General features: G+C 45.8%; 1 long non-coding RNA gene across 2 annotated transcripts; it reads right to left on the bottom strand.

Annotated features, from left to right (window-relative positions):
* Positions 1–2,127: 2,127 nt before the first annotated feature.
* LOC129392668 (uncharacterized) lies at positions 2,128–8,203 on the bottom strand. Of its 2 annotated transcripts, none has more exons than XR_008618967.1 (3): positions 7,075–8,203; positions 5,875–6,021; positions 2,128–3,281 (listed from the first exon to the last, which is right to left on the bottom strand). It is a non-coding gene; the product is annotated as an uncharacterized lncRNA (long non-coding RNA). The 2 variants fall into 2 exon arrangements; XR_008618966.1 differs by having other exon boundaries at positions 7,080–8,203.
* Between the last annotated feature and the right edge of the window lie 1,634 nt (positions 8,204–9,837).

The raw sequence follows: 9,837 nt of genomic DNA, 5'->3' as shown, positions 1-9,837 counted from the left end.
GCAGGCTGTTGGCGACAACCTAGTAATATCAAAGGGAAGGGCAGACAAACTGTGCTGGGTGCAATCTGCTGTGGGTTATGCAGCAGTTAGCAATGAACAAGAGGTACATATAGCTGCATGGGTAGGTCATGCTGTGGAGGAGAAAAAAATGAAAAGAGAATGAGACCCATAGCCCAATACCGTATGTATGTACATATGTAGGGATGTGTGTATGTATATATATATATGTATATGTATATATAAGTATATGCCTGTATTTTTCAGAATTATGTACATATGGACGTATTCAAGGACATACACCAAACATATTACAGGAGGATGGAGTAAAGTGGGAACGGGAGCGAGGTTTGGAGATTAAGAAAAAAAATAAGAGAAGGGTCTTACATATACAGATGATACTAGCGGAATTAACTAAATTCTGGTACCTGAATTCCAAACATATGGATATGAACTTTCATCAGAGAAAGTGGTGGCAGCTTCCAGACTGGAGGAGAACTTGAGTGAAGGGACAGGACTAGAGCTGCTCTGAGAGCTCTCCGTAGAGTGTTACCACTGGAGCTCTAACAGGAATGAACTTTCATTCGATAAACATGGGACTTCACTGGCTCTTCCATTGCAGTATATCCCATTGGTGCCACAGCTACCGATTCACTGCCTCAGGGCTCCAAAGCCACCTTACTTTGCCCTGCCCTGTGACGCTGGAGCTGGAACCCTGTAAACATGTCTCCTTTGCCTCCTGTCCCAATGGTAAGTTTTATCAGTAGCAGGGACGGGAAGGACACTGCAGGTGAAAGGGACTTTTTTTTTTTTTTCCCAGTTTCAGTGTCTTTTTTCTTGTTGCTACAGCATAAAAGCCAGTGGGGCCAGTGGGAGATCCAGTGACACACACAGTCTGAGAAGTTTCACTGTCATTCCAGCAGGTGGCCTCCCAGGGTATTTCACCAGCACCCCAACTGCTTTGCCAGGGGGACCCAAGAACCCCAGCAAAATGCTACCCCATCCAGTGGCCTCGGTCATACCCTCCCCCAATGAGTTTAACCTGTATGTCTTCCTTGGATAATCTGCCTCAGCTCTAGAGGTATGCTTTCTCCCTATAGCTGTGATTCCTGTGTCTTTAGAGTTCTCTTTACAGTTAATTCTCTCTTACCAATTTAGTCATCTCTATGCTAAACTTTCCCTGTTCAAATTACTGGTGTAGTTTCTCTTCTGACTGGACCCTTCGAACAGTAAAGCAGGAAACAGCACAGCACAAGCCTTTCCATGCTTCTCACCCTTCACAGCTGACTCTCACTGTCTCCTTTCTTTGTCTTCTTGAATCATTGCAATCAGAAATTTCATCGATAAATTCCTAACCATCCAAAAGTCATCTTTCAGACCTTTTCTCTCTTAATTGCTTCTCCCTGATACCTACCATGTTTCAGACCATTCCTTTTTAAAAAAATTTATTTATTTATTTATTTTTGGCTGTGTTGGGTCTTCGTTTCTGTGCAAGGACTTTCTCTAGTTGCGGCGAGCAGGGACCACTCTTCATCGCGGTGCGCGGGCTTCTCACTATGGCGGCCTCTCCTGTTGCGGAGCACAGGCTCCAGACGCGCAGGCTCAGTAGCTGTGGCTCACGGGCCCAGCTGCTCCGCGGCACATGGGATCTTCCCAGACCAGGGCTCAAACCTGTGTCCCCTGCATTGGCAGGCTGATTCTCAACCACTGCGCCACCAGGGAAGCCCCCAGACCACTCCTTTTGAGGCCAATATGGTTCTATACGGTAGCAAGAGCTACCATGTTGGAGTTGGACAAAACTGCTTTGAAGTCTCAGCTCTGTCAGTTACGAGCCTGGTGACCGTAATCTTTGTGAGCCTTGGTCAGCATTCTCATCTGTAAATTGGGGAATAATGATGTTGATACGCAGGTCACAAATTATTTTAAAGAATAAATATGGTAATTTATGTAAAGCATCAAAGCATAGGGTCTGGCAGATAGTAGGCGCTCAACAAATGCTGGTTCCCGTATGTTAATGGCCCTCCACCATCCCCTCCCCTACAACCCCCTTGCGAACCCCCCAACACCGAGCACTTTCTCGCCTGCACCTCCACGTGTCCTGGCCACAGCTGACCAGCCAGGGACAGGCACTCCAGCAAGAGCTACACCTCGGGACCGGCCACAGCAAGCCTCCGCCCAAAGCTGGGGTCTCTCTACTGACACAGTGACCCTGGAGACCCAGTAGTCCCTCTCTGTGGGCTCTTTCAGTGTGAGACAGAGAGGAACGTGGTTTGCGCAGCCAGAACTGAAAGAAAACAAGAAAAGCCAATGTGCAGATCCCTCGTGGCACTCACGCCTAGGGGCAGGCAGTGGCATTGAAGAGAAGGAGAAAGAGTCACAGCAGAAGCAGAGACGTAGCAAAGCCCTGTCATCGGGAGTGGAGTTCCTATACAGCCAGCAGCAAAGGACACCCCGTGCTGGGCAGCTGGAGCGGCTGGGGGCTCCTGCTTGTCGGGAAGAACATGCCAAGACTCCAGGGAGCCTAGATGCTGAGATGACTTCCTGTCTTTCCTACTTCCCATTGCTTCACTTCACTCATTCATTCTGTCTCTGTCACTCTCTCATAGAAATAGCTTTAAATAGCTTTCCCCCCGGTTGTAGTAGGAGATGCTCATTATCATGGTCTTTACAATAAATGCTGCCACCTGAAAAACACCTGAAGGGGCTTAACAACATCCCAACAGAGCTTCAGACTTGTCTAGATCCATCTGCCAAACTGACCACAGGAGACCCTTTCCTGGATGTCTGCTGAACACGTGCATGGATGCATACACACGCACACGCGCACACACACACTAGCAGGGGGATAAAGGAAGAATGAGCCAGGATGGGACACAGTAAAGCAGCAGCTAGAAAGGCAGGTAAGTGCCTTAAGACAAGGCATTGAGCAGATGCCAGTAGATTCAAGCTCTGGTTCTCAGACATCAGGGGGCATCAGAATCACCTCAATGGCTTGTTCAACCTCATCTTGCTGGGTACCTCCCCACCCCCTGCAGAGTTTCTGATCTAGCAGGTCTGGGTCCGGGCCTGAAAATATGCAGTTCTAACAAGTTCTCAAGTGACGCTGCTTTGCTGACCGGGGAACCACACTGAGAGCCATCAGAGTTTCAAGAAAAAGTGAATGGCTAAGAAAATCGAATACCTCAGAGGCTTGTCGTGAAGTACTGGACAGATTGAGGAAATGTCTATGCTGTCAGTTCAGATAGTAATTTCCAGAGAATAGCAGATTGGTGGCTTCCTGTCCCCTGAAAAAATACCAAAAAAAGCTATTCCTGTCCCCTGGGAATACCCCATTGTCAAAAGCTGCAGGCAGCATGGGTGAGCCCTCTTCATTAAAGCTGTCATCAATCACACTGCCCCAGTGCCCAGCCCTGACTAGGACAGTCGCAGTGGGTCAGCAGGTCAGTCAGCGTTTGTCACCCTCAGCATCCTGCACTTTTAACCAAACCCTCAGGTCAAAAGCCTTCACTGCGATAAAGGCATTGAAGCCACATTTCAATAGAACAGAAACTGAAAATAAGCAAAATCACTTTGAAAGGTGATTAAGAGAGTCACCCCTTGAAAACAGCTATCATTTGTCCATCATCCAGGTTAGAGGTCAAAATAGCAACAAGGAAGCAAAGGCTCTAGAGCTCCCTCAGATGGACATTTTAACTTCAATTCTGTCCCCACTTCAGAGCACATTTCCTTACTTGCTGAATATGGGAAGTTACTGGTTGCCTACCGTTTAGTTTCCTAGAGCTGCCATAGCAAATTACCACAAAACAGGTGGCTTAAAACAAGAGGGACTTCCCTGGCGGTCCAGTGGTTAGGACTCCATGCTTCCACTGCGGAGGGCCCAGTTTCGATCCCTGGTCGGGGAACTAAGATCCCGCAAGCTGTGCAGCACGGCCAAAACAAAACAAAACAAAGCCCAAATCAAGGCTTTGTTAGGGCCACACTCCCTCTGAAACACGTAGGGGAGGGTCTTTCCTTGCCTCGCCCATCTTCTCGGCGTTTGCTGGCTCGCAGCAGACATCATCACTCCAGTGGCTCTCAGTCATCACGTGGCATCTCCCTGGGCGTCTCTGCCCTCACATGGCGCAATCCTCCTCTTATGAAGACACCAGTCATACTGGATTAGGGCCCACCTAAAGCCACTATATCCTCGTCTTAACTAATTCCATCTGCAGGGACACTATTTCTAAATAAGGTCACATGCTGAGGTAGAGGGAAGGGGGAGGGGGGCGGATAGGACTGCAACATATCTTTGCTGGGAGGACACAATTAATCCATATTATCTACCCAGGACCCTTTACTCTTTCCTGATGAAACCCAAGTTTTCCCGGGATTTCCCTGGCAGTCCAGTGGTTAAGACTCTGCGCTCCTAATGCAGGGGGCCCGGGTTCGATCCCTGCTCAGGGAACTAGATCTCGCATGCTGCAACTAAAGATCCCACATGCCACAACTAAGGCCTGGCGCAGCCAAATTTATCTAAAACCAAAACCAAACAAACAAAAAACCCAGGTTTTCCCCAAAGCATGTTAACTGATACAACTATGAACAAAAATATCCAAGCTGAGACTGGGAAGACCCTGCCCATGTGGCAATGGCTTGTCCCAACAAGTCGTTCCTGTGCAAAAAATAGGTACTTGGGGAAACCCACAGACTGTTCTCTTGAAGAGCTTACAGCTATGGGGACTCTTGGCAAAGTGACAAGCCTTTAAGAGATGGGCCCATCAGAAGGCCATATATAGTTGTGGCACGTCTCAGACCAGTAGTGTGCCAATTATCTGCTTTCCTGGATTTATCCCCATTAGTTGGGGGAAGGTCGACCCTTTAAAAAAAAATCTATCTAAGCTCTTATAATAAAGCCTAACATATAATAGGCACTCAAACTGCGTAAATGTTTCAAATATTGTTAAATATGTTTATTTTGCTAAATCCTTTTTCTGCCCCATTGTGAGCAGTTATCTGCCTATGCCACAGAAAGAGTGAGAAAGTATTTTACTAAAGGAGCAGATATTGGTTTTCCCAACTCGGAACCGAGGAAGTGGATGCAGAGCCTGAGGCACAGCTGTGGGTGATCAGGCTGGGACCACGTTCAGTGTTTTTGCAAGTAGGTTAAATAAGACAAAGTGGCAAATGCTGACGCAGAAAATGCTGGAATGTTGGCAGACAGTCTGTTTTTCCTCAGGCACCAAGTAAGAGTGGGTCCCCAGGGATTTGGATGTGGCCCAAGTGGGGCGCAAGTGGCCTTGGAAGGAGGTCGGGTAATAGGATGACTTTAGCTCAGCCCAGGAAAGACGGCATGGACCAGATCTGCAGGGGTTTGAGTTCAGGTGCAGTCAGGATTTAGCGACAGTTTCCTTCCCATCCATCCCTGACCAACAAAGTTGGGTGCAAACTCAAGGAGACTTTCACGGACCCACTTACACACTGCAAAACAGATATGCTAGGAAAATTGTTAAAGATTTGGAAATGGGCAAAAGAGATTATTAGCATCCTTCCAATAAAATGCTGGGGTGTTTTCTCCTGACCATAAAGGAGTACCAGATCCTATAAGGGTGTGTGCACCTCTGACTGTCTTTGATTGGACTAGTATACACTTCTGTGGAGATAGAAGTAAACTTGTAGAAAATGGATAGTCAGGCAAACGTTTCCTGTCTCTAGCAATGCCAATGAGTCCTGTTCATAGTAATGCAAAAGAATCTTATCCAGTAGAGAATATAAATCCCTGTAAGTCTCAATCTCATTTGACCTGGTTATAACCTCTTACTTGTTCTTTCATTACTTAATAAGTTAAATACAATCTTTAACATGCAAGCAGTTTGTATTTGTCTGAGAGTCATATTTTACCTTTCAGGATATTATACTTTAACAGGTAAAGAGGTAAACAGGAGTAAAGTGAGGATGGCATGGATGCCTGGAGTCTCAAAGTTTCAACACAGACGTAGTGACTATGGAGAAAATCAAGCCAGTGCTGGGGAGGGATGAGAAAGTAACCTGTTGGGGAAAAAATTCAAAAGCGGTGAAGTCTGTCATTGGACCTTTCCGATTCTCTTTTCTCTAACCTCCTAACACCCTAACTTTCCTCATCTTGCTGACCCAAGGCTGTATAAATCTCCTCTCTAGAGACCCCACCAGGGTCTGAACCCACCCCTCCATCCCCAAGATCCAAAATTCCTTCTTCCTTTCCCAGCAAGACCCTCTGCGTAACTAAGAGGTTGAAACTGAGTACAATTCCTCAAGGGTATTTTTTTCTTTCCTTTTTGAGAAAAAAAAATTTTAATTTTAGATTTATGCCAAACTAGTGAAATTGTGGTAGAATATATAACATGATAGTTATCATTTTTAAGAGTACAGTTTAGAAGCGTTAAATACATTAATAATATTGTATAAATATAATCACTATCTATACCTAAAATTTTTTCATCTTCCCAAACACCAACTCTATAGCCATTAAACGATAACTTCCACCCCTGTAAGTCCTACCCTTTCTGTCTCTATGAATTTGACTACTCTAGGTACCTCATATTAATGAAATCCTACAATATTTGTCCTTCTGTGACAGGCTTATTTCACTGAACAGAGTGTCTTCAAGGTCTGTTCTGTCCATGTTGTAGCATGTGTCTTAATTTCCCTCCTTTTTAAGACTGAATATTCCATGGTATGAATATACCACATTCTGTTTATCTGTTCATCTGTTGGTGATCATTTAGGTTGTTTCCGCCTTTTGGCTAACGTGAATAATGCTGATTTGAATTTTTTCTCTTCTTTTTAAATTACTTGGCCAGAAGAAGTTTTAAAAGATCTCTCCCTGGGGCAGTGTGTGCAGTTTGAAGACTAGGAATTCCACTTTGCCTTGCCCTCATCTTCTCACAAACCAGGATCTGCAACCTGGCATCCTGCTGCTGAAAGATGGCTGCCCTCCAGCATATGCCAAGGAATGCTTGCTACCTCCCCTCGCTCCCCATCCTATTAGCTGGTATATTAGTTTTGTATGGCTGCCATAACAAAATATCACAAACTGGTGGCTTAAAAAATAGAAATTAATACCCTACAGTTTTGAGGCCATAAGTCCAAGATCAAGGTGTTGACAGGTCTGGTTTCTCCTGAGGCCTCTCTCCTTGGCTTCTAAATGACTGTCTTCTCTCTGGGTGTGTCTGTGTTCTCATATCCTGTTCTTATAATGACACCAGTTATATTGGATTAGGGCCCACCCTAATGACCTCATTTAACTTAATTACCTCTTTAAAGGACCTATGTCCAAATACAGTCACATTCTGAAGTACTGGGAGTTAGAACTTCAACATATGAATTGGTGGGGGGGGACATAAGTCAGCCCTAAACAGCTGGTTCAGGGTTGAACCAGATTGACAGCATATCTCTCTCACACACCCTGAAAGTTTGTATGTATGTATGTATGTATGTATGTATGTATTTATTTAGCACCATGTGGCACGTGGGATCTTAGTTCCCCGACCAGGGATAGAACCCGTGCCCCCTGCATTGGAAATGCGGAGCCTTAACCACTGGTCCACCAGGGAAATCCCGACCCTGAAAGTTTTTACTCTGCTGGTTTGATGAAATTGGGCTTATGGAATAGGTGTGCACTTTTATTGACATAGCCTGGAATCTGCTTAGTGGACAAAAAACCACTTAAGACCAGACCAAAACTGCAGATATCCCTGGAAGGAAATTTCATTAACTCACTGACTCAACTGCATCCCAGGACAGGGTTTTCTGGCTGCGTCCTAAGAAGAATGTCAGGATGCTGCCAGCGAAGGTGGTAATGGGGGTGGGAAGGAAGCTGGTTGTGGACTTTGTGATTTTGGGTAAATTGCTTAACTTACCGGGGCTTCAGTTTCCTCCTCTGTGAGAGGGAGGGTCTCTTTAGGTCCTTCCTGAGTACTCAAACATGGGCATCACCTGGAGGCATCGCCTGGAGCTGGTGAGATGTGCAGAATCTCTGCACCCATTCCAGGCCCGCTGAATCAGAATCTGCATCTTAAGATCTCCAGGTGATTCATAGGCACATGGAAATTTGAGAGGCACTGATTTAAGACTTGTTGGGTCTGGCAGTCACAGAGGGAGATCAAGGAGCCAGCCAGTCACTATGAAGCAATTTCTCCCCTCCTTCGTTTCATCCCCTTAGATAGCAGGTTGGAGGAAAGATGTTCATCCCTGCTTCTAAGCTGCTGTGAATACAGGTAGGAAAGGCTCCCATCCTACAGGCAACTGTCACCCCATTCAGAGCAGAAAATAAGGGTTCAAATGCAACGGCCCCCCGCCACTTGCTAATAATCCTTGGCTGAGAGATCCAGGGAATGAGCAAAGACCAACAGGATTACTGGGTTAATTTCAGAACTCCTCCCCACCCCACCCCATCTCCACCCTGCAATCTGCCATAGATTCATGTTATAAAAAGGGAGAGCTGAACTCCACAGTAAAAAACAATGCAATTCGCAAATGGGCAACAGACATGAACAGACATTTCACCAAAGATGGCAAATAAGCACATGAAAAGATATCCATTATCAGCAGTCGTAAGGAAAATACCAATTAAAACCACAATAGGATGTTGCTACAGGGACTTCCCTGGTGGTCCAGTGGTAAAGAATCTGCCTTCCAATGCAGGGGACGCGGGTTCGATCCCTGGTCAGGGAACTAAGATCCCACATGCCGCGGGGCAACTAAGCCTGTGCGCCGCAACTACTAAGCTCACGCATCTCAACAAGAGAGCCTGCGTGCCGCAAACTACAGAGCCCACGTGCTCTGGAGCCCGTGCACAACTGCAGAACCCACATGCCCTGGAGCCCACGTGCCACAATTAGAGAGCGAAAACCCACAGGCCACCACTAGAGAGAAGCCCGCGCACCGCAATGAAGACCCGATGCAGCCAACAAAATAAAATAAAATAAAATATAAAAAAAGATGTCACTACATACCTATCAGAACATAAAAAAATAGTGACATCAGCAAATGCTGGTGAAAATGTGGAGAAACTGGATCTTTCATATGTTCCCAGTGGGAATGTAAAATGGTACAGCCACTCTATAAAACAGTTTGGCAGTTTCTTATAAAACTAAACCATTTGACCCTGTGATTACATTCTTGGGCATTTATCCCAGAGAAATGAAAACTTATGTTCACAAAAAAATCTGTATAAAAATGTTCAGAGAGGCTTTATTCATATTAGCCCCAAACTGGAAATAACCCCAATGTCCTTCAGTGTGGGTAACAAACTCTGGAACATCCACCCTCTGGAACTTTCTCAGCGATAAAAAAGAGTGAACTGCTGACGCACAGTACAACCCGGGTGAATCTGCAGAGCCTTACACCGAGTGCAGAAAGCCAGCCCCAAAGGTGACATACTGCTTGAGTCCATTTACATGATACTCTTGAGATGACAGAATTACAGAAATGGAGAATGGATTAATGCTGGGGGGAGGATGAGGGAGGTGAGGATAGCGATACAAGGCCAACCTGAGGGATCCTTGTGGCGATGGAGATGTTCTAGATCTTCATGTATCAATGTCAATGTCCTGATTTTGATATTGTGCTATGGTTTTGCAAGATGTTATCACTGGGGGGAAACTGGGCAAAGGGTACGCAGGGTCCATCTGTGTTGTTTTTTACGATTGCATATAAATTTACAATTCTCTCAAAAGAGAGACAGAGAGAGATAAAGAAAGAAAAAAGAAATTATTCTTTTTTTTTGGTGGTGGTACGCGGGCCTCTCACTGTTGTGGCCTCTCCCGTTGCGGAGCACAGGCTCCGGACGCGCAGGCTCAGCGGCCATGGCTCACGGGCCTAGGC

Source organism: Physeter macrocephalus, chromosome 13, assembly GCF_002837175.3.
Source record: "Physeter macrocephalus isolate SW-GA chromosome 13, ASM283717v5, whole genome shotgun sequence".
In the NCBI taxonomy this organism is placed as follows: domain Eukaryota; kingdom Metazoa; phylum Chordata; class Mammalia; order Artiodactyla; family Physeteridae; genus Physeter; species Physeter macrocephalus.
This window is presented reverse-complemented; position numbering and strand designations above follow the sequence as displayed.